The 24,364-nt window shown below is 43.4% G+C and overlaps 1 pseudogene; it reads left to right on the top strand.

The window, feature by feature from the left end:
• The first annotated feature begins 3,064 nt into the window (after positions 1-3,064).
• Positions 3,065-20,909, top strand: LOC136487513 (putative disease resistance protein RGA1; annotated as a pseudogene).
• Positions 20,910-24,364: the final 3,455 nt, after the last annotated feature.

Raw genomic sequence — 24,364 nt, 5'->3', positions numbered from 1 at the left:
GAAAATAGCATATATGAGTGTGATTTAAATAAATCATTATGTCATTGGTATCCCATTAAAAACCCCAGTGGGGAAAAAATATAGGAGATACGACATATAGATTACTCCCCCAAAAACTATTTCAGGAAAAATATGACGAGCAATATAAAGTGATATGCCGCTAAAAACTTCTGTAAAAACCTAGCGGAAAAATTAGGAGAAAATATGACGACGTATTATTGGTATTGTCTTTTGGATAACTCACATGAAAAACCTTTTCAGGGAAAAACCATGTATGAGTTATGAGGGCAATATGTGTCTTTGATATTTCCCACAAAAACCCCGGTGGGGAAAATTAGAAATATGACACATACTTATGTTAATATTACCTCATTAAAAACTTTAACAAGAAACATTGTAAGTAAAACTTGTGAAAGAAAAGAGTATAATCTTGAAGTCGCCGCATATCAATTCCATGTACCAATTTTTGAAACACAGAAGTTGGTAAGGACTTAGTAAATAGGTCAGCGAGATTATCACATGACTTGATTTGCAAGATGTTTATTTTCCCGTTTTCTTGTAATTCATGGGGATAAAACAGTTTAGGAACAATATGCTTAGTAATATTGCTCTTTATGTAACCTGATTGCATCTGTGTAACACAAGCGGAATTATCTTCATAGATAATTGTAGGTGATTCAATTGAACCAATACCACATGACTGTTGTATGTGGTTAATCATTCTTCGAAGCCATACACATTCTCGTGATGCCTCATATAGAGCACTAATTTCAGAATGATTAGTAGAGGTCACTGTCAGAGTCTGCTTAGAAGACTTCCATAAAATAGTTGTACCTCCATGTAGGAATACAAATCATGTTTGAGATTTTCTGTTATGAGGATCAGATAAGTAACCTGCATCAATATAACCAATCATACTGGGATCATGATTTTTCTTAAAGAATAAACCAAGATCCTTGGCGCCATTAAGGTATCTGAGGATACACTTCGCTCCCGTCCAATGACGGCGAGTTGGGTCCGCACTATGCCTAGCTAGTAAGTTCACTACAAATGTGATATTAGGCCTGGTGCAATTTGCAAGATATATAAGTGCGTCAATGACACTGAGATATGGGATCTCTAGCCCAACATCTTTTCCCCAATATCCCGTGGTCTAAATGGATCTTTCCCTATTTCTAAGGAACGAACAACCATCGGAGTTTTATTAGGGTATGATTTATCCATATTGAATTTCTCCAATATCTTCTGGATATAGGCTGATTGATGCACTAAAATCCCTGAAGGACGGTGCTCAAGTTGTAAGCCTAGGCAATACTTGGTCTTACCCAAATCCTTCATCTCGAATTCTCTCTTTAGATGTTTGCGTGCTTCATCTATATCCTTTGGGCTGCCAATGATATTTAAATCATCAACATATACGGATATAATACAAAATCCCGTTCGAGATTTCTTAATGAAAACACATGGACAATCATCATTGTTAGAGTATTCTTTCTTTAGAAGGAATTTCCTCAGTCGATTGTACCACATTCATCCCGACTGCTTCAAGCCATATAATGACTTTTGTAGTTTTACACAATACATGTTGCGATTTGCGTTTGGATTCGGAATTTGGATTCCATCGGGAACCTTCATGTATATGTCCGAATCAAGTGACCCATATAGATATGTTGTCACCACATACATCAACTGCATAGATAGATGATTTTGAACTGCCAATGATATTAAGTATCAAAAAGTAATTCCACTCATTACTAGAGAATAGGTTTTATTGTAATCAATGACGGGTCTATGCGTGAACCTTGTGCTACTAGCCTCGCTTTATATCTCACCACCTCATTGTTCTCATTCTGTTTCCAGACGAAAACCCATTTAAAGCCTACAGGAAAGACTTTGGAAGGTGTAGGTATTGCAGATGTGAATACCCCTCTTCTAGTGAGCGAAGCTATCTTAGCTTGAATTGCTTCTTTCCATTGAGCCCAGTCCGAGCGCTTTTTGCACTCTGCCATGGTCTTGGGATCTGGATCATTGAGAAAGATTTCTGCAATTGCTGCGGAGAAGTACATGTTGACAACAATAGTCTTACGATCGTATGATTCTCCAGAATCTATGTAATTGATGGAAATTTCTTTCACCCCATTATTTGACTCAACATTTCCCAAAACTATGGAGTCAGGGTGTTTCGATATCTCAGGATCAGAATTTGGATGCACCATTGATCCGGCTTGTGGATTTGATCCTGATGTTGGATTTTTATCCACTATTGGGTGTCTTCCAACTTAAGGTTGGTTTGGATTTACCGATTTGGAGGATTTAGCCCTCGATTTCCTCAAACGCTTACTTGTAGCATTATCTTTAGGAGTGGCTGTACTTCTCCCTCTCTTCTTTCGAAGTGGGGGTTGAATGGTTTTTATTGGTACCTCTACTTTTTCGGGCGCATTGCGAGCAGAATAAGAGGATTTAATAATACCTTATAATCAGTAAATGCTTCTAACTTGTTGTACGTGGATCTAAGGGGGAAATGCCTAGAGCATTCCAGATGATTTCCTGGCATTCGTCAGGTCTGCAGCAGCAGCGGCTCTGTACGACAATACAAACTTCACACGTCTCTGACTTTGAATTCGACGTATTTCCCCACCTACCATGCACTATTTTAAGTTGCAAATGGTGAATATTATACTCAAGACGCGTTTCCAGCTCTGCAGTCAGCATGGTTGACTTCACAACAAGGAAGCGTGGTCACAGCAGAAGCACCAAAGTTCCCAGGCCTTCTGCCTCAAAAGCTCTGATTTGCATACAGTGCATAGGAGGACAGGAGTAAGGCCCCGTTTAGATCCAAGCCAAAAACCAAAAATTTTCAAAAATTTTCGTCACATCAAATCTTGCGGCACATGCATGGAGTACTAAATGTAGACGAAAAAAAAAACTAATTACACAGTTAGCCGAGAAATCGTGAGACGAATCTTTTAAGCCTAAATAGTCCATAATTGGATAATTTTTGCCAAATAAAAACGAAAGTGCTACAGTAGCCAAAAGCCAAAAAATTTCGGAACTAAACGGGGCCTAACTCCCTTTGGAGATTGCAGGTAGCACAACCAGATGCAGCAGATCTGATCTCCTGGTATATGCAACCTTCATTTATTTCTCCAACAATTGATTCGCGAAAAGTTGGAAATTTGGCTACTTTAGCACTTTCGTTTTTATTTAGCAATTAGTGTTCAATCATGGACTAATTAGGCTCAAAACGTTCGTCTCGCAATTTCCAACCAAACTGTGCAATTAGTTTTTTTTTCGTCTACATTTAATGCTCCATGCACGTATTGCAAGATTCGATGTGATGGATACTGTAGTACTTTTTGGGAAAACTTTTCGCGAACTAAACAAGGGCTGACATCTACACTTACACTTTCTGCTTTCCTTGCAATTGTATTCAGCAAACAAAACTGGTGATTGTACTGCAATTGTCAGTTGCTCAAGGCAGGAACCTCAGAAGTTATACATCATAACTACAATACGTGATCGTTGTTGTCCTGTTGATTCTTCTGAGCTAGAGGCTATGGTATTTTCATCTTCTTCTTTTTTTTTGAGAATTACATAGTACAACGTAGATACTCACAACGTACGCACACTTATTCCTATGAACACATGCATGTAAACCCTACTCCTATGAGCATCTTCGAAGACTGAACCGGCAAATCCTCGAGATTGGCGAAATCACCACAGGTGCCTCGCTGTCACTAAATATTTGCTTAGTTGCTCTCGTGCACTATGCCTCATATTTTGTACTGTGCTTATTTTCGCTCCTTATGATGTAAGGAACTAGAAGGGTAATAGAGTTTATTGGCAAAGAAGCACTTCAGCATCCCAAGTCTGCAATCCTTGTGTGCTTGTTGAAGCTCCTTGGTCTGCAGTTGGTTAGTTCGCTAGGAAGCGGCACAAGCTAGAAGAATGTCACACCCAATTTTAAGGATAAAATTGAATGCACAAAACTCGTGTGTGCCTAGGAATCAATCACACACACAAGCTGACAAATTACAATAGTATTATCACAGTGTCTCATACATCAGAGTTATAATAGAACTTAGTCTCATACATCACAGCGGAATAATAAAAATAGAATGAACTCTCGTGGCCGTCATCACAGGGAAGGTCAACTGGTTGACCACAAGCCTAATAATCCTCCGGGAAATCCTCATACCCGTTGTCATCTGTTACCCATCCGGGATTTTTATCCAAGTAAAGAAAATAAACAAGTGTAAGTACATTCCGTACTTAGCAAGCTAACATGGGGTTATGAAGCTCAAAAAGGATAGACTCTGGTTTACTGCAGTCAGCATTTTTAATAGGTCAAACTTTTATTCTCAAGTATTATCAAGTTATGCTTAAGCTCCCATTTAATTCCCATAAGAACAAATATCAGGGTCAGGTGTACCATATATCATCATTGAACAACTTTAAACGATCATCAACAATTAACCAGTTATTCTGTGAGTTTTCCGGGCCGCTCGTAACCGTGAGCACGGCTGTTATAACAGTTTGTTACCCTCTGCAGAGGTGGTGCACATTCACCGCGAGTCGTGATCCCCATTCGCCCGGGTTAATTACTCCCATGTCACTACCAAGGTGAGCGGGCAGGGTACACTATGAAGCCATTTCATAGGTTTCCCTAACAGGTTAGGGCCGCTAGGTTTCCTTGGCAGGCAGATGTAGGGACCCCCCTTTCCTATGGCACAAATCCATCGCGGCTATACTCATAGGAACAGAGGCAGCCCTATACCCAAAGTGGCAAGCCCCATTTGCGCCAAAAAGGTAACCTCTAACCAGCTAGGAAAGGTCCTATTACTGAGCTAAAGTCAGAGCCATATGACTCTCCCGGTTGCACTGTCAGTCCCAGCTTTTGCCGACAGATAAGTCCTTATGGAGGGCCGGGAGCAACATGAACAAAGGTCATTTGCACTTTCGCCCTATGGAACAGTTGTTATAATTCATGTTACTAACTTTGTTCCATAGTATCATTCATCTATAAGTATATCAATGTTCAGTTAGAGCACTAGCAATCTACCCATATGCATTTAACCCATATGAGACAAGGAACGGGATATCAATCACTAGGATGTCCTTACGGTTATCAAATTAGACACATGCAAATGAGTAATTGATTAAAGTGAAATAGGACATCAAGGAAGGCCCATGTTATACTTGCCTTGGTTCACAAACTCGTGCTGGTCCTGCTGGTCGTCGAAGAGATCTTGGTCTCCAACGTTTTCCTCACCGTCTGAACGCGACCAACACGGCAACATACAACATTCCAAAAGCATTCATGCAAAGCAAACACTCCTATCATTAGAACAGTACACCAACAGTATTGAAATCAAAATAAAATGTTTGTAAAACTAATCTACGTTTCGCTACGATCACGTCAACGCGAAGTTCACGAAAAACGGAGCTACAATGCGAAAGTTATGATTAAAACGGGTTTTCCAATAGCCCTATATTTAATTAATTCTAATCATGAAATTAAAAAGTTCCAAACTTGACTAACAGTAGCTCCAACATGTAGCTTATGAAATTACGAAGCTAACGCGATTTGAATGGATCAATTCGGAGTTAAAACGACAATTCTATAAGCGAAACAGTTCGAATGGCATTTCTGTAAATACTGAAAGCGTACTTTTGACTTAAACAGTGAACTTTATGCTTTCAAAACGAGAATGCGTACTCGAGGAAATGCGTTTTGGACTGCGGGTTCTATTACGTGAAAACAGAGGGGCTCTTAAGCATATCTACCCGCGAAGGGGTATCGGCCAACGATGGCCGTCGGATTAGAAATGGACGGTCAGCAACGGATCTGGGGGAGGAGAAGAAATCCGGCCAAGCACAGTAACACCGGCGGCGGCGCTCCATTGCCGGCGACAAGAAACACGTCGGCGAGCTCGGTTCGGTGGCTACAGGCCACGATTCGAAGAACCAAGGGCACCGGAGGTTAGCGGGGAAGCAGGGGATCTCATCTAGTCCTATTTGGCGGCCGGAGGTCGCGGCCGAGGCGACGGTCGCCATGGCCGGCGGTGCGGACGTCGTCGGCACACATGGCTAGAGCGCTAGAAGCAGTGAAACAAGGAAATAATGGCGTGGGAAGATAGAGGGGAGCACGGCGAAGCTCACAGCGGGGAGAATCGAAGTCGACGGCGGCTCGAAGACGATGGACGACGCGGATGGCGGACGGCGGACCACGGCATCCACGGAGCGGCGGTTGTAGCCTCTGCTGCGCTCGGCGAATGCGAAGAAGAGGCGGGGAAGGCAGCAGAGGGACTAGCGGGGGTCTCGGTTCCCTTTTAACGAGGCCGGGGAGCGGGGGAGGGCTCCCACGACGCGCGACGTGGGCGCGGTTGCGCAGCGGCTTGACCGGCGCAGCGGTTGCTGGAGGAAGGGGAAAACGCTGGCAGGCGGGCCCGCTTAGGCAGCGACTGACGCGCGGGGAAGGGGCGCGGTGCTAGGCTGGCGCGGGGGCAGCAGTTTCGCCTGAACTGGGCCGGCCCAGGAAGGAGAATGGGAGGAGGGGAAGGAAGAGAAGGGAGCGGGCCGTCGGGGAGCTGGGCCAGCAGGCCGAAATGAGAGAGAGGAGGGAGATGTTCATTTTTTTTTTCTTTTTATTTTCCAAACAAATTTTCCAAAACATTTTCAATTCAAATTTCAATTTCCTAAATTTAAATTCCCACAAAATGCAAAATTAATCACTTTTCTCCTTTTTCAAAAATATGCAAAATTTGGGTTGTTACAATTCTACCCCCCTTAAGATGAATCTCGTCCTCGAGATTCGGGTGATTGCTTACTCAAACAGTTGGGGATAAGTCTTTCTTAGATCTTCTTCTCTTTCCCAAGTAGCCTCATCCTCTGTATAACGATTCCACTGTACCTTGCTCATCTTTATGGTTCGGCTTCTCGTAACTCTTTCGGCAGTTTCCAAGATCTTTATCGGATACTCTTCATAAGTAAGATCTTCCTTGACAACAAGTTCTTCTAAAGGAATTTGTTCTTCAGGTACCCTCAGACACTTTTTCAACTGGGAAACATGGAACACGTCGTGCACACCGGTCAAGCTCTCAGGCAGTTCCAACTGATAAGCTACTTCTCCACGTCTCTCTAGGATCTTAAAAGGTCCTATATACCTTGGGGCTAACTTTCCTTTCATATTGAATCTTCTCACACTTCTCATTGGTGACACTTTCAGGTACACAAAATCACCAATCTCGAAAGTTAGCTCCCTTCTGCGGGTATCAGCGTAACTCTTCTGTCGAGACTGAGCTACTCTCAAATTGTCTCTAATCATTCTCACTTGTTCTTCCGCGTCTCTAAGGACATCGGGAACAAACACTTGGGTTTCTCCAGTCTGATTCCAGAACAAAGGTGTTCTACACTTACGTCCATACAACGCCTCGAAAGGTGCCATCTTGAGGCTCTTTTGATAACTGTTGTTGTATGAGAACTCTGCGTAAGGTAGACTCTTATCCCAACTATCACCATACTGAAGTGCACAAGCTCTCAACATATCTTCCAAAATCTGGTTGATCCTTTCAGTCTGTCCATCAGTTTGCGGGTGGTAAGCAGAACTGAAATTCAACTTGGTTCCCAAGGATCTATGTACTTTATGCCAGAATTGCGATGTAAATTGTGTGCCTCTATCCGACACAATTTTCTTGGGAACACCATGTAAGCACACTATTCGTTCCATGTATAACTCTGCTAATCTTGCACCATTATAAGTAGTCTTGACTGGTAAAAAGTGAGCGACCTTGGTGAGTCGATCCACTATTACCCATATTGAATCATAACCTCTTTGAGTGCGGGGTAATCCTACAATAAAATCCATGCCAACTTCTTCCCATTTCCATTCAGGGATCTTCATTGGTTGTAGTAACCCTGCAGGTCTCTGATGCTCAGCTTTCACTCTTTGACAAGTGTCACACAAAGCCACATATTCTGCCACATCTCTCTTCAAACCATACCACCAATACTTTTCTTTGAGATCCAAGTACATCTTGGTACTTCCGGGATGTATAGAATAAGCAGACTCATGGGCCTCTTGCAGAATTGCATCACGGATAGCTTTCACTTCCGGTACACATATCCGTTTCCCGAACCATAGAGTTCCATTCTCATCCATTCTGAATCCGGGTGCCTTTCCAAGCACTACATTCTCTGCTATCTCTTTAAGTTTTTCATCCTCCAATTGACCTTTGCGTATCTCCTGTTCCAGTGTAGGCTCTATTACCAATTCCATTGCATTAGTGACCAGGCTCAAGTTGAGATACTCCATTTCAGCACACAACTCTGCTGACTTAGGTGTTGTCTGATTTCTATTGGCATAGCTCTTTCTGCTAAGTGCATCAGCTACTACGTTTGCCTTTCCCGGGTGATAATGTACTTCCAAATCATAGTCTTTGATCAATTCCAACCAACGACGTTGTCTTAGATTTAGATCTGATTGGGTGAAGATATACTTCAAACTCTTATGATCAGTATAGATATCACTCTTATGTCCAATCAGATAATGTCTCCAGATCTTCAAAGCATGAACCACAGCTGCCAATTCCAAGTCATGAGTAGGATAATTCAGCTCATGCTTCCTTAGTTGTCTGGATGCATATGTAACCACTCTTCCTTCTTGCATAAGCACACATCCAAGACCCAAACGGGATGCATCACAATATATAGAGAAGTTCTTGTTTAAATCGGGCAAAATTAATACTGGAGCCGTAGTCAATCTCTTCTTTAGCTCTTCAAAGTTTGCCTGGCATTTATCCGACCATGCATACTTAGCATTCTTTTCCAACAAAGCTGTCATAGGCTTGGCTAGTTTGGAAAAGCCTTCAATGAACCTTCGGTAATAACCAGCCAATCCCAAAAAGCTTCGAATCTCACTTATAGTAGTTGGTGGTTTCCAATTCAGTACATCTTGCACTTTGCCTGGATCCACTGCTATTCCACCATTGGAGACAACATGACCCAGAAAAGAGACTTCCTTTAACCAAAACTCACACTTGCTCCGCTTAGCGTACAACTTATGTTCTCTAAGCTTTTGCAAGACCATCCTTATGTGTTCCGCATGTTCTTCTTCAGTCTTGGAGAATATTAGTATGTCATCTATGAATACTACCACAAATTTATCCAGAAACTCCATGAACACCTTATTCATCAAATACATGAAGTATGCAGGTGCATTGGTCAATCCAAAAGACATAACGGTGTACTCATATAATCCATACCGTGTAGTGAATGATGTCTTAGGTATATCCGAGTTCCGAATCTTAAGCTGATGATAACCAGATCGGAGATCAATCTTGGAGAACACATGAGCTCCTCTCAACTGATCAAACAAATCATCTATCCTAGGCAAAGGGTATTTATTCTTGATGGTAACCTCATTAAGTGAGCGGTAATCCACACACATCCGTTGACTACCATCCTTCTTATCCACAAAGATCACAGGTGCTCCCCACGGGGAAGAACTGGGGCGTATGAAGCCTTTTTCTTGCAACTCTTTTAGTTGTTTCTTAAGCTCTTCTAATTCATTAACTCCCATTCTATATGGACGTTTAGCTATTGGTGCAGTTCCAGGTAATAATTCAATAATGAATTCAATGTCTCGGTCAGGTGGCATACCTGGCAAGTCATCGGGGAAGACATCAGGAAATTCCTCCACGACACGATCTTGTTCATTGATTTCACCATCTAGCTGATTCACTGTGGCTGTAGGCTGAGCTTGCACTACTACTTCTACATAGATTCTATCCCCATTGAGTGATGTCACAACCACAGATTTCTCCTGACACTGTATCACTGCCCGGTGTTGTTTCATCCAATCCATTCCCAGGATAAGGTCAATTCCCACTGTTCTCAACACAATAGGCTTCACCTTGAAGTCTACCCCCCTTAAGGAAATGCTAGTTGAGGGGCTCCAATAAGAAGCGGGCATACTACCTCCCGGGGAATTCACTAGTATTGGGTTTTTCATGGCACACAAAGGTACGCTATGCATTCTAACAAAAGCTTGGGAGATAAAAGAATGCGAAGCACCAGAATCAAAAAGTACGGTAGCAGAAATAGAGTTGACACTGAACGTACCCAACATGACCTCAGGCGTCTCCTGAGCTGCATCAGATGACACATAGTTCACCTTCGCTGTGAGAGGTGGTCGGGCGTTGAACTTCTGATTGTTGGCCTGATTCTGAGGTGCTTGCTGGTTCTGCTTCTTAGGACACTGATGAGCATAGTGACCTACTTCTCCACATCGGTAACAGGCATTGGGATTGTTTTGTGCACCACTCTTCACAGGAGCATTGTTAGGCACTCCCTGGCGTGTTGCAGGATTGCTAGTCTGTTGCGGGGGACGCTGACTTCCAAACTGTTGCTGATATTGAGGACGTTGCTGGAACTGGTTCCGCTGAGGATACTGACCACGGTTTCCCTGATGAGTTGGTCCTTGATTCCTCTGCTGGAAACCTTGCTGGGGAAAAGCATGTGGGCGTGTGTTGCTTCCAGAAGCTTGCCCTTGGAGCCTTCTCTTCTTAGCTTCCATCTCCTTGCGCTTATCATCAATCACAATTGCGCGATTCACCAAAGACTGGAAATTAGGATAAGTATTAGACATCAGCTGGAGCTGCAGTCCATCATAGAGTCCCTTGAGGAAACGGCGTTGCTTATCCTTGTCATCTGCCACATCATTAGGAGCGTAGCGAGATAGTTGTGCGAACTTGTCCCGATATTCCACCACAGTCATTGATCCTTGCTTGAGAGATCTGAATTCTTCCTGCTTTAGTTCCACTAGTCCATCAGGAATATGGTATGATCGGAAACTGTCCTTAAATTCCTACCAAGTGATATTAGGAGCATTGTTGGGACGTCCAAACTGGAATGATTCCCACCAATCCTGAGCAGCTCCCTGGAGTTGCCCGGAAGCATACAACACTTTCTCCAGGTCGTTGCATTGTGCTATGTTCAGTTGTTTCTCCACAGCACGCAACCAATCATCGGCCTCCATAGGGTCTGAGGCATGTGTGAACACCGGTGGACGACCTTTCATAAACTCTCCACGCTTATCTCTAACCTGGACAGGCGGTGGACCTCTTGCAGGTTCATTGTCCAAGCGCTGCATCATAGCTTGCATCAGCTGCGCTTGCATTCCCAATATCTGTTCCATGGTCACAGGTGGCGGTGGTGGTGGATTTATGAGAGCATCACGTCCACGACCACGGCCTCTGCCTCTTCCTCCTCTTGCGGCCATCTGTTTTCCAACAAATGTGCAAAATTTAGGGATTTTTTCCAATTATAGAGAGCTTACCAAAGATAAGAAACAATGCTGAAAATTCTCTGGGCAAGATACAATTTCAGCAGTTCAGTAAAACTGTTATAACTCGAGTTTCAGAGATCCAACAGAGGTGCTCCAAGATTTGTTAGAAAGCTTAGGACATCAGCTACAACTTTCATTTAGACCACTTTTACAGATTCGAACTCGCACATAGTCAAAAATAGAGTTAAACCAAAACTGTTCTGAGTTCCAGACAGCGCAGGAACATCAACTTGTGCCAATTAGATCTCCCAAACCTGAATAGCTATTGACGTGATTCCAAAGACACTTGAAAGATACAGAGGTCTAGTTATCTCCACACAAATTTCAGAATTTTTATCATCCCAGATTTCGAGTTTCCAGATAAAGAACACAGGCTGCTCCAGAAATCAGCACAGCAGAGATAAGATAAAATGATACTTCAGCATTAAGATCTCATTCTAAATTTAAAGTTCCAATCTAAAGAAGTTGTGAACATGCCCACAAACTTCCAGCAATCAAGCAAAATACCAACTCAACCAAGTTCACAAATCAAACATCTAATCAACCAAGTTCACAAATCAAACATCTAATCAACCAAGTTCACAAATCCAACACGACTAAATAAGGACACGAACTAACGACATGATAATCTAGATCAAGGCACCTAACACCTATGGAGCGGTGTCAATCATGGTGAAGGAACGGCGCTTCTTCTTGTAGATGGAAGGCTGTCCCAGCTGTGCTCGAAGTTCATCCACTTGTTTCTGAAGACGTCTCTGCGCCCTCTGAGATGCACGCAGTTCTCCTTTGATCTCATCATCCACTCCCTGCATAGCGTGGACATGCTGCACCGTTGCCTCCAGAGTTGGGTCATTCTCTGGTGGAGCCAAAACCTGCCAAACACCCTCATGATCATTTCGAGGAAGGAACCTAAAGCGATCCTCCCTCATGGCCTCGAAGCGACGACCATGGTAGTGGATGTAGGCACTCTGTGCTGCATCCTCCATGCCATCTAAAGCATGGGCTCTCCAGGCAGGGGCACTGTGGACAGTCTCCACCTCATGTCCATTGATGATATCATTCCATGCGGTGACCACCAGCTCTACCTTCCAGAAGGTAGCCTCCAGTGGGTGCTTGTACTCGGCGCAGTGGTAGCTGATGGAGGCGTGCAAGTCGGGGAAGTAGTCGTCCAGCACGTGGGTGAGAAGAGTGTGGTAGTAGGCTGTCTCTGAAGCTGGCTTGAAGTAGTACTTGCACTCCCAGCCAATCTCATCGTCCTCCACGGGGGCAGCTGGGGCGGGTGCAGGTGTAGGGGAAGTAGCCGTCGACTCCTCAGGTGTAGCTACCATAGGGTAGACGGGCACAGCGACTGGTGTAGGGGTAGGTGTAGGTGTCGGTGTAGCCATCTCCTCGTCGTCGGAGATGATCACAATCTCCCTCTCCGCTGGTGGGGCACGCGGGGTGAACATGGCACGATAACCGGCGGTGCTGAGTCGAGCAGTCTTCGGATTATGAGACATCTATAGATTTAAAGTGAGATAGAAATTAGAATCAACAATTTTAAATAATAGATTAAGGTATGAAAAGCATAAATGTTTTAATAAAATAACAAGAATAAGTCAGTAAGCAAGAACCAGAGGAGCAAAGCTGCTAAACGACCATTTTCTAACTAGGCTTGCGTCCTACAGTCAACACGGCTCTGATACCAATTTGTCACACCCAATTTTAAGGATAAAATTGAATGCACAAAACTCGTGTGTGCCCAGGAATCAATCACACACACAAGCTGACAAATTACAATAGTATCATCACAGTGTCTCATACATCAGAGTTATAATAGAACTTAGTCTCATACATCACAGCGGAATAATAAAAATAGAATGAACTCTCGTGGCCGTCATCACAGGGAAGGTCAACTGGTTGACCACAAGCCTAATAATCCTCCGGGAAATCCTCATACCCGTTGTCATCTGTTACCCATCCGGGATTTTTATCCAAGTAAAGAAAATAAACAAGTGTAAGTACATTCCGTACTTAGCAAGCTAACATAGGGTTATGAAGCTCAAAAAGGATAGACTCTGGTTTACTGCAGTCAGCATTTTTAATAGGTCAAACTTTTATTCTCAAGTATTATCAAGTTATGCTTAAGCTCCCATTTAATTCCCATAAGAACAAATATCGGGGTCAGGTGTACCATATATCATCATTGAACAACTTTAAACGATCATCAACAATTAACCAGTTATTCTGTGAGTTTTCCGGGCCGCTCGTAACCGTGAGCACGGCTGTTATAACAGTTTGTTACCCTCTGCAGAGGTGGTGCACATTCACCGCGAGTCGTGATCCCCATTCGCCCGGGTTAATTACTCCCATGTCACTACCAAGGTGAGCGGACAGGGTACACTATGAAGCCATTTCATAGGTTTCCCTAACAGGTTAGGGCCGCTAGGTTTCCTTGGCAGGCAGATGTAGGGACCCCCCTTTCCTATGGCACAAATCCATCGCGGCTATACTCATAGGAACAGAGGCAGCCCTATACCCAAAGTGGCAAGCCCCATTTGCGCCAAAAAGGTAACCTCTAACCAGCTAGGAAAGGTCCTATTACTGAGCTAAAGTCAGAGCCATATGACTCTCCCGGTTGCACTGTCAGTCCCAGCTTTTGCCGACAGATAAGTCCTTATGGAGGGCCGGGAGCAACATGAACAAAGGTCATTTGCACTTTCGCCCTATGGAACAGTTGTTATAATTCATGTTACTCACTTTGTTCCATAGTATCATTCATCTATAAGTATATCAATGTTCAGTTAGAGCACTAGCAATCTACCCATATGCATTTAACCCATAGGAGACAAGGAACGGGATATCAATCACTAGGATGTCCTTACGGTTATCAAATTAGACACATGCAAATGAGTAATTGATTAAAGTGAAATAGGACATCAAGGAAGGCCCATGTTATACTTGCCTTGGTTCACAAACTCGTGCTGGTCCTGCTGGTCGTCGAAGAGATCTTGGTCTCCAACGTTTTCCTCAACGTCTGAACGCGACCAACACGGCAACATACAACATTCCAAAAGCATTCATGCAAAGCAAACACTCCTATCATTAGAACAGTACACCAACAGTATTGAAATCAAAATAAAATGTTTGTAAAACTAATCTACGTTTCGCTACGATCACGTCAACGCGAAGTTCACGAAAAACGGAGCTACAATGCGAAAGTTATGATTAAAACGGGTTTTCCAATAGCCCTATATTTAATTAATTCTAATCATGAAATTAAAAAGTTCCAAACTTGACTAACAGTAGCTCCAACATGTAGCTTATGAAATTACGAAGCTAACGCGATTTGAATGGATCAATTCGGAGTTAAAACGACAATTCTATAAGCGAAACAGTTCGAATGGCATTTCTGTAAATACTGAAAGCGTACTTTTGACTTAAACAGTGAACTTTACGCTTTCAAAACGAGAATGCGTACTCGAGGAAATGCGTTTTGGACTGCGGGTTCTATTACGCGAAAACAGAGGGGCTCTTAAGCATATCTACCCGCGAAGGGGTATCGGCCAACGATGGCCGTCGGATTAGAAATGGACGGTCAGCAACGGATCTGGGGGAGGAGAAGAAATCCGGCCAAGCACAGTAACACCGGCGGCGGCGCTCCATTGCCGGCGACAAGAAACACGTCGGCGAGCTCGGTTCGGTGGCTACAGGCCACGATTCGAAGAACCAAGGGCACCGGAGGTTAGCGGGGAAGCAGGGGATCTCATCTAGTCCTATTTGGCGGCCGGAGGTCGCGGCCGAGGCGACGGTCGCCATGGCCGGCGGTGCGGACGTCGTCGGCACACATGGCTAGAGCGCTAGAAGCAGTGAAACAAGGAAATAATGGCGTGGGAAGATAGAGGGGAGCACGGCGAAGCTCACAGCGGGGAGAATCGAAGTCGACGGCGGCTCGAAGACGATGGACGACGCGGATGGCGGACGGCGGACCACGGCATCCACGGAGCGGCGGTTGTAGCCTCTGCTGCGCTCGGCGAATGCGAAGAAGAGGCGGGGAAGGCAGCAGAGGGACTAGCGGGGGTCTCGGTTGCGCAGCGGCTTGACCGGCGCAGCGGTTGCTGGAGGAAGGGGAAAACGCTGGCAGGCGGGCCCGCTTAGGCAGCGACTGACGCGCGGGGAAGGGGCGCGGTGCTGGGCTGGCGCGGGGGCAGCAGTTTCGCCTGAACTGGGCCGGCCCAGGAAGGAGAATGGGAGGAGGGGAAGGAAGAGAAGGGAGCGGGCCGTCGGGGAGCTGGGCCAGCAGGCCGAAATGAGAGAGAGGAGGGAGATGTTCATTTTTTTTCTTTTTATTTTCCAAACAAATTTTCCAAAACATTTTCAATTCAAATTTCAATTTCCTAAATTTAAATTCCCACAAAATGCAAAATTAATCACTTTTCTCCTTTTTCAAAAATATGCAAAATTTGGGTTGTTACAAAGAAGCTCCCAAACCCAAGTGTTCTCATCCCTGGTCATCTAGATCCAGCTAGGCTCAAGCACCCATTGTGCAAATCTACATTCCAGAAGCTCTGGTGCGGATACATTCCAGAGGAGAAAAGGAAGAGATGGCACGAGTAAAAGCAGCAGATATGAGCTCCAAGAAGCTCTGATTCGCATTGGTGGAAAGGAGGGCACAAGAAGGACCGGCATGCATGTCTGACCTCCAGGTATTGTGCGTTATTTTAACCAAGAATATGTTACCATATTGTTTTGTTCGTTGATCCTACTACGTTCATCCATTTGTACTCTGGCTTCTACACTTTCTGATTTGGACGGTAATCTTTTGGACAATAACTTGCCCTTTGACTTCTCAGGTACTGAACTGAAGGCTGAATACTCATATGTCACAAATTATATAACTACAAAGACGCTCAAGTGCTTGACACTGTGGTATGCTAATCTTACCATCATTATATCCTTCATCTACTTTCACATTTTGTTATCGTTTGTTCCACTTTCCTTCACTTCATGTACAAATAGTTATTAGTGCATTTTTTGGGTTTGTGTGTGTGGGGTGGGGGGAGGGGGGGAGAGGGGGCTATCATAATTATGCTCCGTGATTCCTCACACAAATATATTCCAACTTTTCTGCCTCATTATGTTAGGAACCAGAAGGCTGCTCAAATCTGTTTGAAAAGAAGCAGTGAAACTCGTAAAGTTAGATAATATCATTGACTACTGATTACTGTAATTCTATCATGTAATAACTGTCTCCATTAGTCATAATATAATAATATAGAGCAGTAAAGGAAAAACAAATAATTTGGTCAGAAAAGCAAGCACTATACTGGCCAAGCTGTTGAAAGTTGAAACTTGTAGATACCTGGAATCTAAAAAAAACTTATATACCATTGTTCAGCACTGTTCACATGCAATTTTGGTTGTTTTGACTGTTAATTTAATTTCACTACACAGGGTTTGGGCGAAAGCGGCACCTTAACAATATGGCTGGGATGGAAGTGGTTGTAGCATCTGGAATATTGAAGGTTGTGAGTAACAAGTTAGGTCCACTGCTAATGAAAGAGTATAGCTCTATAGTTGGTGCAAAAGAAGATCTCCAAGAGCTCCATGGTCAGATTGTGGAGATCAACAAATGGTTGGAAAGAGGAGATAAAGCTGTGGGGAATGACCCATCATTAAATTGGCTCAAACAATTGAAAGGCATTGCTTATGATGTTGATGATATTGTTGATGAGTTCCAGTTACAGGCCGAAAAACAAGACATTGGTGGTGATAGTGGTATTGTGTCCAAATATATATTCACAAAACCAAAATCAATCATCTTTCAATGCAAGGCTGCTAGCAAGATCAAGGCAATCAAGAAGAAATTTGCTTCAGTTGTTAAACAAAGAAATGATTTTAGTGCAATAACAAGTAGTTTACCGGTTGGTCACCTTATTCAGCATATGAATGACAGTCAGGGAGATGCCATCATTGCCCAACATTGATGCAGAATCAGTGCTAGGAAGAGATAAAGAGAAGCACATGATAATATCCAAACTAGTACAGGCTAATGACAAACATAGTGTTAGTATAGTTTCTGTCATTGGACTTGGCGGCTCTGGGAAAACTACCTTGGCTAAACTGGTTTTCAATGATGGTAACATTATAAAGAAGCATTTTGATGTTAAACTATGGGTTCATGTGTCACAAGAGTTTGATGTTGCAAAACTTGTTGAGAAGCTATTTGAAGCTATTGCTGGTGAGAAGTCTGAACGGTATCCCATGCAGCAAATGAGCAAAACAATATCAGATAAATTGACTGGAAAGAGGTATCTACTTGTATTAGATGATGTTTGGATAGAGGACCAACTTCATTGGGATCAATTCATGGTACATTTGAAGAATGGCACACCTGGAAGCGGGATTTTACTCACTACTCGTAGTAGAAAAGTTGCGAAAGCAGTACGATCCAAAGACCAGTTTGACTTGCCATTCTTATCTCTAGATGATTCCTGGCAACTCTTCCAACAAAGCTTAATACTGACTGCAAAAGGTTTGGAACCTAAATTTGTAGAGGTTGGGAAAGAGATTGTTAGAAAATGTGGAGGAGTGCCTCTAGCAATCAAAGTTCTAGCAGGTGTGCTCCATGACAAGGAGTGGATAGGAGAGTGGGAGGCCATTAGAGACAACAATTTGTTAGATGTTGAGGGTGAAGGACAAAATATATCGGTGTCAGCATGTTTGAGGTTGAGCTATTTCCATTTGCCATCTCATCTGAGGCAATGCTTCACATTATGTGCATTGTTTCCAAAAGGTTACTGGTTTGATAAAGAACAATTGATTGACCAATGGATTGCTCATGATATGATCAATGTGCCAAGTGTTGATAACTTGGAATATGTTGGCCACAAGTTCTTTAATTCTCTTGTGCAAGTATCTTTTCTACAAGATGTGGAAGAATCTTCTGGAAGAGTAAGATGCGGGATGCATGATTTGGTTCATGATCTTGCGCGATCCATCCTGGGCAATGAAATTTCACTTGTTGTGCCAAAGGAGGCAAACATGCTCTCAAAGAGCTATAGATACTTTTCTTTGATTAATCAACCAAGAGATCTTCAGCCTAAAAGTATTTTTGGAAAGGCGCGTGCTCTATATGTTGATGAAAGTGGTATCATCATATTTGGCAAGCAATTGAAGAATGCAAAGCACTTGCGCAGTATCACGATGGGATCTTTGTATACAAAATCAGTACCCACTGCCATACTGCACGTAAAAAATCTGAGGTATCTTAGCACGTCACACGGGAATTTTGATACACTTCCTGAGGCTATTTCAGATGTTTGGAGCCTGCAAGCGCTTCATGTAACATTCTGTCTTTACCTTCTTAAGCTACCTGAATCCATTGGTAAGCTGCAGAAGTTGAGAACACTAAATTTGTCAGGATGTGCAAGCCTAATGACTTTACCAGATTCTGTTGGCGATTGCCACATGATTTCAAGTTTAGACCTTTCCAATTGCAAGAGTATTCCAGTGTTGCCGAACTCAATCGGCAGAAATAAAAAGCTAAGCGAGTTGAGACTACAATCTACCGAAATTGAGAGGCTTCCATCAAGTGTCACGACACTAGGAAATCTAGAGCTTTTGGATCTTCGGTGGTGCTGTAAGATTCTAGAGTTGCCTGAAGGCATCGGAAAGTTGAAGAATCTTCAAGTATTAAACACAAGAGGATGTAATAATTATAGAGCTATGCCGATAGGTATTGGACAACTCAGTAGACTACAAAATCTAGACACATTTGTTGTGGGAAAGGGCAAAAACTCTGCAGAAATTTTTGAGCTCACAAACATAGCTATGATTAGTGAGAACCTAATTATCAGAGGTATTGCAAATGTGAAGGACCCAGATGAGGCGTGCAGGACATGCTTGAAACAAAAGGCAAACTTACAGACCCTAGAGCTTGATTGGAGGACAAATGATGAGGATAAGGTGAATGCTCAAACGGAGCAAACTGTACTAAATGGTCTGGAACCACCATCAGGTATTAGAAACCTACATATTGCTGGATATGCAGGTGGGAAATACGCATAATGGATGCTGAAGCAAGTTGATGTGGGAGAACAAAGTCTGCATCAATTCCCATTTTTGGTCGTGTTGAGGCTATCAGATTTCCCAAACATGAAGCATCTAGAGGGACTTGTGGAGTTGCCTTGTTTAGAACATCTTGAACTGTCACGACTGACTTCTCTTGAAAGCGTAAATGGAGGTCCATTTCCTTCTCTGATGAAGTTAGTTATGGACGGACTGCCCAGATTAGAAGAAGTTTGGATGGTAACAGAGATGAACTTGGGTAATGAGAAGGGCAAAATGCAAATTGGTACATGCCTATCAGATATCCATATTATGGGATGTCCTAAATTGTTGGTGAAGCCATACTTCCCATCATCACTGCAGCGCCTGCTATTGGAAGGGAGCAACGAGCAACTGATGCAATCGCCAGGCCAAGGCCAAGGCTCCTCTTCATCCTCTAGTTTTCCATCTTCATTCAGTTTTAGCCACCTCAAGGAGCTTACACTACGGAAGATGGTGATATCATCATCAGGATCACCACCATCCCTTGGATTGCAATCTGGGCGTGGGTGGGTACTGCTGCAACAAATGACAGCACTTGAGTCTTTGGAGATTTCGAAGTGCAATGGCCTAACCGAGCTACCAGAGAGCATGCGGAGCCTCACGTCCCTCCAGTCTCTGAATATCTACTCATGCTCTGCTCTCGGCATGCTGCCTGAATGGCTTCAGGAACTCCAGTCTTTGCAGAAATTAAGCATTACCTACTGCCATAGCTTGACCAGCCTCCCACAGTCAATGGGTCAACTCCTCTCTCTGCAACAAATGATCATCGATAGCTGCAGTAGTCTGAGCAGCATTCCTCAATCAGTTGATCAACTCTGTTCTCTGCAAGAGATGATCATCCACCGCTGCCCTACTGTTAACAGCCTTCCCCGATCGTTTGACCGACTTCGTTCTCTGCAAAAATTGACCATCGGTGGCTACAGAAGCATGGAAAGCCTTCCCCAGTCATTGGGCCACATCATCTCCCTCAAGAGGCTGCTAATAGGATGGTGCACTAAACTACGCCTATTGCCTGAAAGCCTGGGAGAGCTCCGGTCTCTACACATACTGGAGATTACCGGTTTGGACGCCCTGACTTGCCTTCCCCAATCCATGGGCCGCCCCTCCTCCCTGGAAGAGCTATCCATCTCATACTGCCCGCTCCTCACATCCTTGCCAGAGCAGATACAAGGCCTCACCGCATTACAACAATTGGGCATCTATAACTGCCCTGATCTGAAGAGGCGATACGACAGAAATAAGGTCGACTGGCACGTCATTGCCCACATCCCTCGTGTATATATTAATGGGCATTGATGCTTCGTTGGCAAGTGAGGAGGAAGTGCTTGCATTCACCATGCAAAACTTTGATCAACTATGTTCATCACTTTATAACATAATACCCATGTAGACACCATGTAATCTCTACTGAGTTATGATAAACTTTGATTAGCAGTTATTCTATTTTCCTTTTCCAAATATATGCATAGTATTCCATTACACCACACCACCATGTATCTTTAGTATGTGTTTAGTTGAAATCATAATTTTGGTTATTGACTCTTGTTACAGCCATGTGTTGTGATTTGTGAAATCTTAATTATATCCTATTAGTTACTGCATTTTTTTTTCTCAGTGTATTAAGTTGGAACTCTATTGCTTATGTACATTTTTTCTGTATTTTCATATTTTAAAATATAGATTCTAAATCTTATACTACATTCTTAATATTTATTATAACTAGTTCATCAATCCATGTTTCTGCACGGCCTAAAATCTTAGGACATATATAGGTATTAGAAGTTTGTATTTAGTATCTACAACTAACTAAAATTACTAATATTTTCAGTCTCCCGTTTTGTTCACTTTAGAGCGCAATAAGACAATTTTGTGATGAACATATCGATTAATTTTAGCGCTGCCTCCCTGGCCATCAGCCTGTTCGTTTGGCTGTGGCTTGTCGTAAACGATCGTAAATTTTCAGCCGGAACAGCATTTTTCTCTCATACAAACCAGCCAGCAGTACTTCTTCACGAACCAGCAACGATACGAACCAGCCAACCGAACAGGCTGCATGAGCCCATGACGCGGCCCAAGCGCTTGCCTGACTGCGCGTCTGAAGGTCAAGCCACACATGCCTTTGTCCCTGGAGAACCTGCAGTCGTCCGAGAGCAGCGAGCAACTGCTGCAATTGCCAGGGGAATTGCCAGGCACATGCTGGCCCTGCTGGCGTCCTCTTCCTACTCCAATTTCAGTCACCGGAATGAACAAGCTTGGGCTATGGGGGATGAGATGACAGGGTTAGGATTTGGACGCGGGTGGGAGCTGCTGCAGACACATGACAACACTCGAGTCATTGGAGATGAAGTCCTCCTGAGCTGCCAGAGAGCCTGCGGAGCCTCACATTACATCCCACCGGTCTTCTGACTGTGTTCGCATGCTCTGCTATTCTCATGCTGCACGACTGGGTAGGGGGAACTTCAGTCTCTGCAACAGCTGTTCACCATGTGCTGGGGTTCATGCGCAATTGCAGCTATGCTTTTACAGTTTGCTAAGGCATGTGCATTTGAACGCAGAGTGACAACACAGAGTGATATGAACTGATTATGCTACAAGAGAAGAGGTCATGTTACCAGCTCAACTCTAGATCAAAGTATATATACATACTAAAGGCAGATTAATTTAATTGGTACAGAATTGTCGAACAAACCCTCATGATCTCTGTGTGAACAAAATCACAGCGATGATGTGCCTGATCCAACTACTGATATTTAAAGTTCTGAACAATTAGTGCTGCCATTTGTTAGACATTCATATAACTACAAGTCTATATCTGACATAACACACCCACTCACCCGATATAATAGTCATAGAGATGACAAACTTGTTCAAGCCAACTTGTTCATAGATCCCTTGACAGCCCAAATTTCATAGTGCCTCAGATAAGAGACCAAAACCTGTATGAAAATCATAACACCAAAACCTGTTATCTATAGGAACAAAAAAATCAGTAACTTGACGGAATCTTAAAACTGCATGAACAACTGCTGGCTAATCCAATTAACTGTCATATGTTTAATTAACCTGACTGAGAACAAAAAAAACTACTAAATGTTTGACATGTAGTTTACTAATTATGACACTACAACAATTTCAACTTCGAATTATTATTAGAATACAAAAGTCTACTGGTTGTTTGACATGTAGTTTACTAACTGCATGTGAAAGTTCAGACTTTTGTGATTCTATCTGCCAGCTAAATGTACGTCTACACAGTGCTGGTGTTTGTTCGTCAATAATTTTGTAGTGAATTTTCAGATAGAAGCACCAGGTGTTGGAGGTAACACAGACTTGATTAGCCTGAAAGAACCCACAAACCCCAGGCCATCTCCTTGATTATATATAGAGATAGACATTGCATTGATTACAAACAGCTCACTAGAGCATAGCTAATCAGATAGGTGCCTTGGCAGCCGTACACACCTCTTGGGCTGCCCAAGGTCTTTAATGACTGTAATTAACTAGCATAGTTATCTAGGAAGTGCTTAGGAAGCAGGGCTTATTAACTACATTTCTCCCCCTAAGACCTGCTTCAACTAATCTTGATCTCCTTGATCCCAATCCTGCTCCTCATCTCTTCCAGCTTGGTTTTGCCCAAGGCTTTAGTCAGTATATCAGCGAGCTGATCTGCAGTGGGAATGAACTCTGTCTTGATGCTACCTTCTTCCACACAATCTCTGATGAAATGATGCTTGATTCTAATATGCTTGCTCCTGTCATGGAAAACAGGATTCTTTGCCAAAGCCAGAGCAGACTTATTGTCTACTCTGAGTTCCACCACCTCAACTTTTCTTCCCAACAAATCTGCAAACAGTCTTGACAACCACAAAGCTTGGGTTGCAGCTGTTGTCATCGCCACATATTCAGCCTCACAGCTAGACAGAGCAACAACTCTCTGTTTGACAGACTGCCAGCTGACCAGGCTGGTTCCAAGGAAGAACAAACATCCAGTTGTGCTTTTGCTTGAATCAACATCTCCAGCCAAATCTGAATCACTGTAACCCACAAACCTTGCTTTGTCTGTTGTTCTGGTGTAGCAGAGCCCATGATCTAGAGTACCAGCCAGGTATCTCAAGATCCTCTTCACAGCCTAAAGATGTTCAGTTGTTGGCTTCTCCAGAAATCTGCTAACATACCCTACAGCAAAAGCCAAATCTGGTCTTGTGTGCACTAGGTATCTCAAGCTGCCAACCAGTCTTCTGTACTGAGTTGGATTTACTTCCTTTGCTGTGCTTTCCTTGCTCAATTTCAACCTTTCTTCCACGGGTGTGGTGGCTGGATTACAACCTGCCATACCACCAAGCTCAAGTATCTTCTTAGCATAATGGGTTTGCTTCAGAGTGATGCTCCCCTCTGATTGTCTCACCTCAACTCCCAGATAGAGAGACAGAAAACCCAAATCACTCATTTCAAAGGTTTGCTTCATCTTTGCCTTGAAAACTTCAATCTTCTGCTGATTGACTCCTGTGATGATCAAATCATCAACATAGACTCCAATTACCAGTAGGGAGTCACCTGATCCCTTCCTGTACATAGCAGCTTCATACACATTCTGCTCAAAACCCATCTGCTTGAGAGTCAAGTCAAGCTTGGCATTCCATGCCCGAGGAGCCTGTCTTAGGCCATACAGAGCCTTGTGCAGCCTGTACACTTTCTTCTCCTCTCCTGGTACTACAAAACCTGGAGGCTGTGTAACATAAACCTCCTCCTAGAGTTCTCTATTCAAAAATGCAGACTTCACATCCATGTGATGTACTGCCCATCCCTCTTGTGCTGCTAGGGCAAGCAAAACACGCACTGATTCCATCCTTGCAACTGGTGCAAAAGCATCTTCATAATCAACTCCTTCCTGCTGCACAAAACCATGGGCCACAAGTCTTGCCTTGT

The sequence above is a fragment of the Miscanthus floridulus genome, chromosome 10 (genome assembly GCF_019320115.1).
Source record: "Miscanthus floridulus cultivar M001 chromosome 10, ASM1932011v1, whole genome shotgun sequence".
Lineage (NCBI taxonomy): Eukaryota > Viridiplantae > Streptophyta > Magnoliopsida > Poales > Poaceae > Miscanthus > Miscanthus floridulus.
The sequence above is the reverse complement of the archived record's forward strand: the minus strand, read 5'-3'. Positions and strand labels throughout refer to the sequence as shown.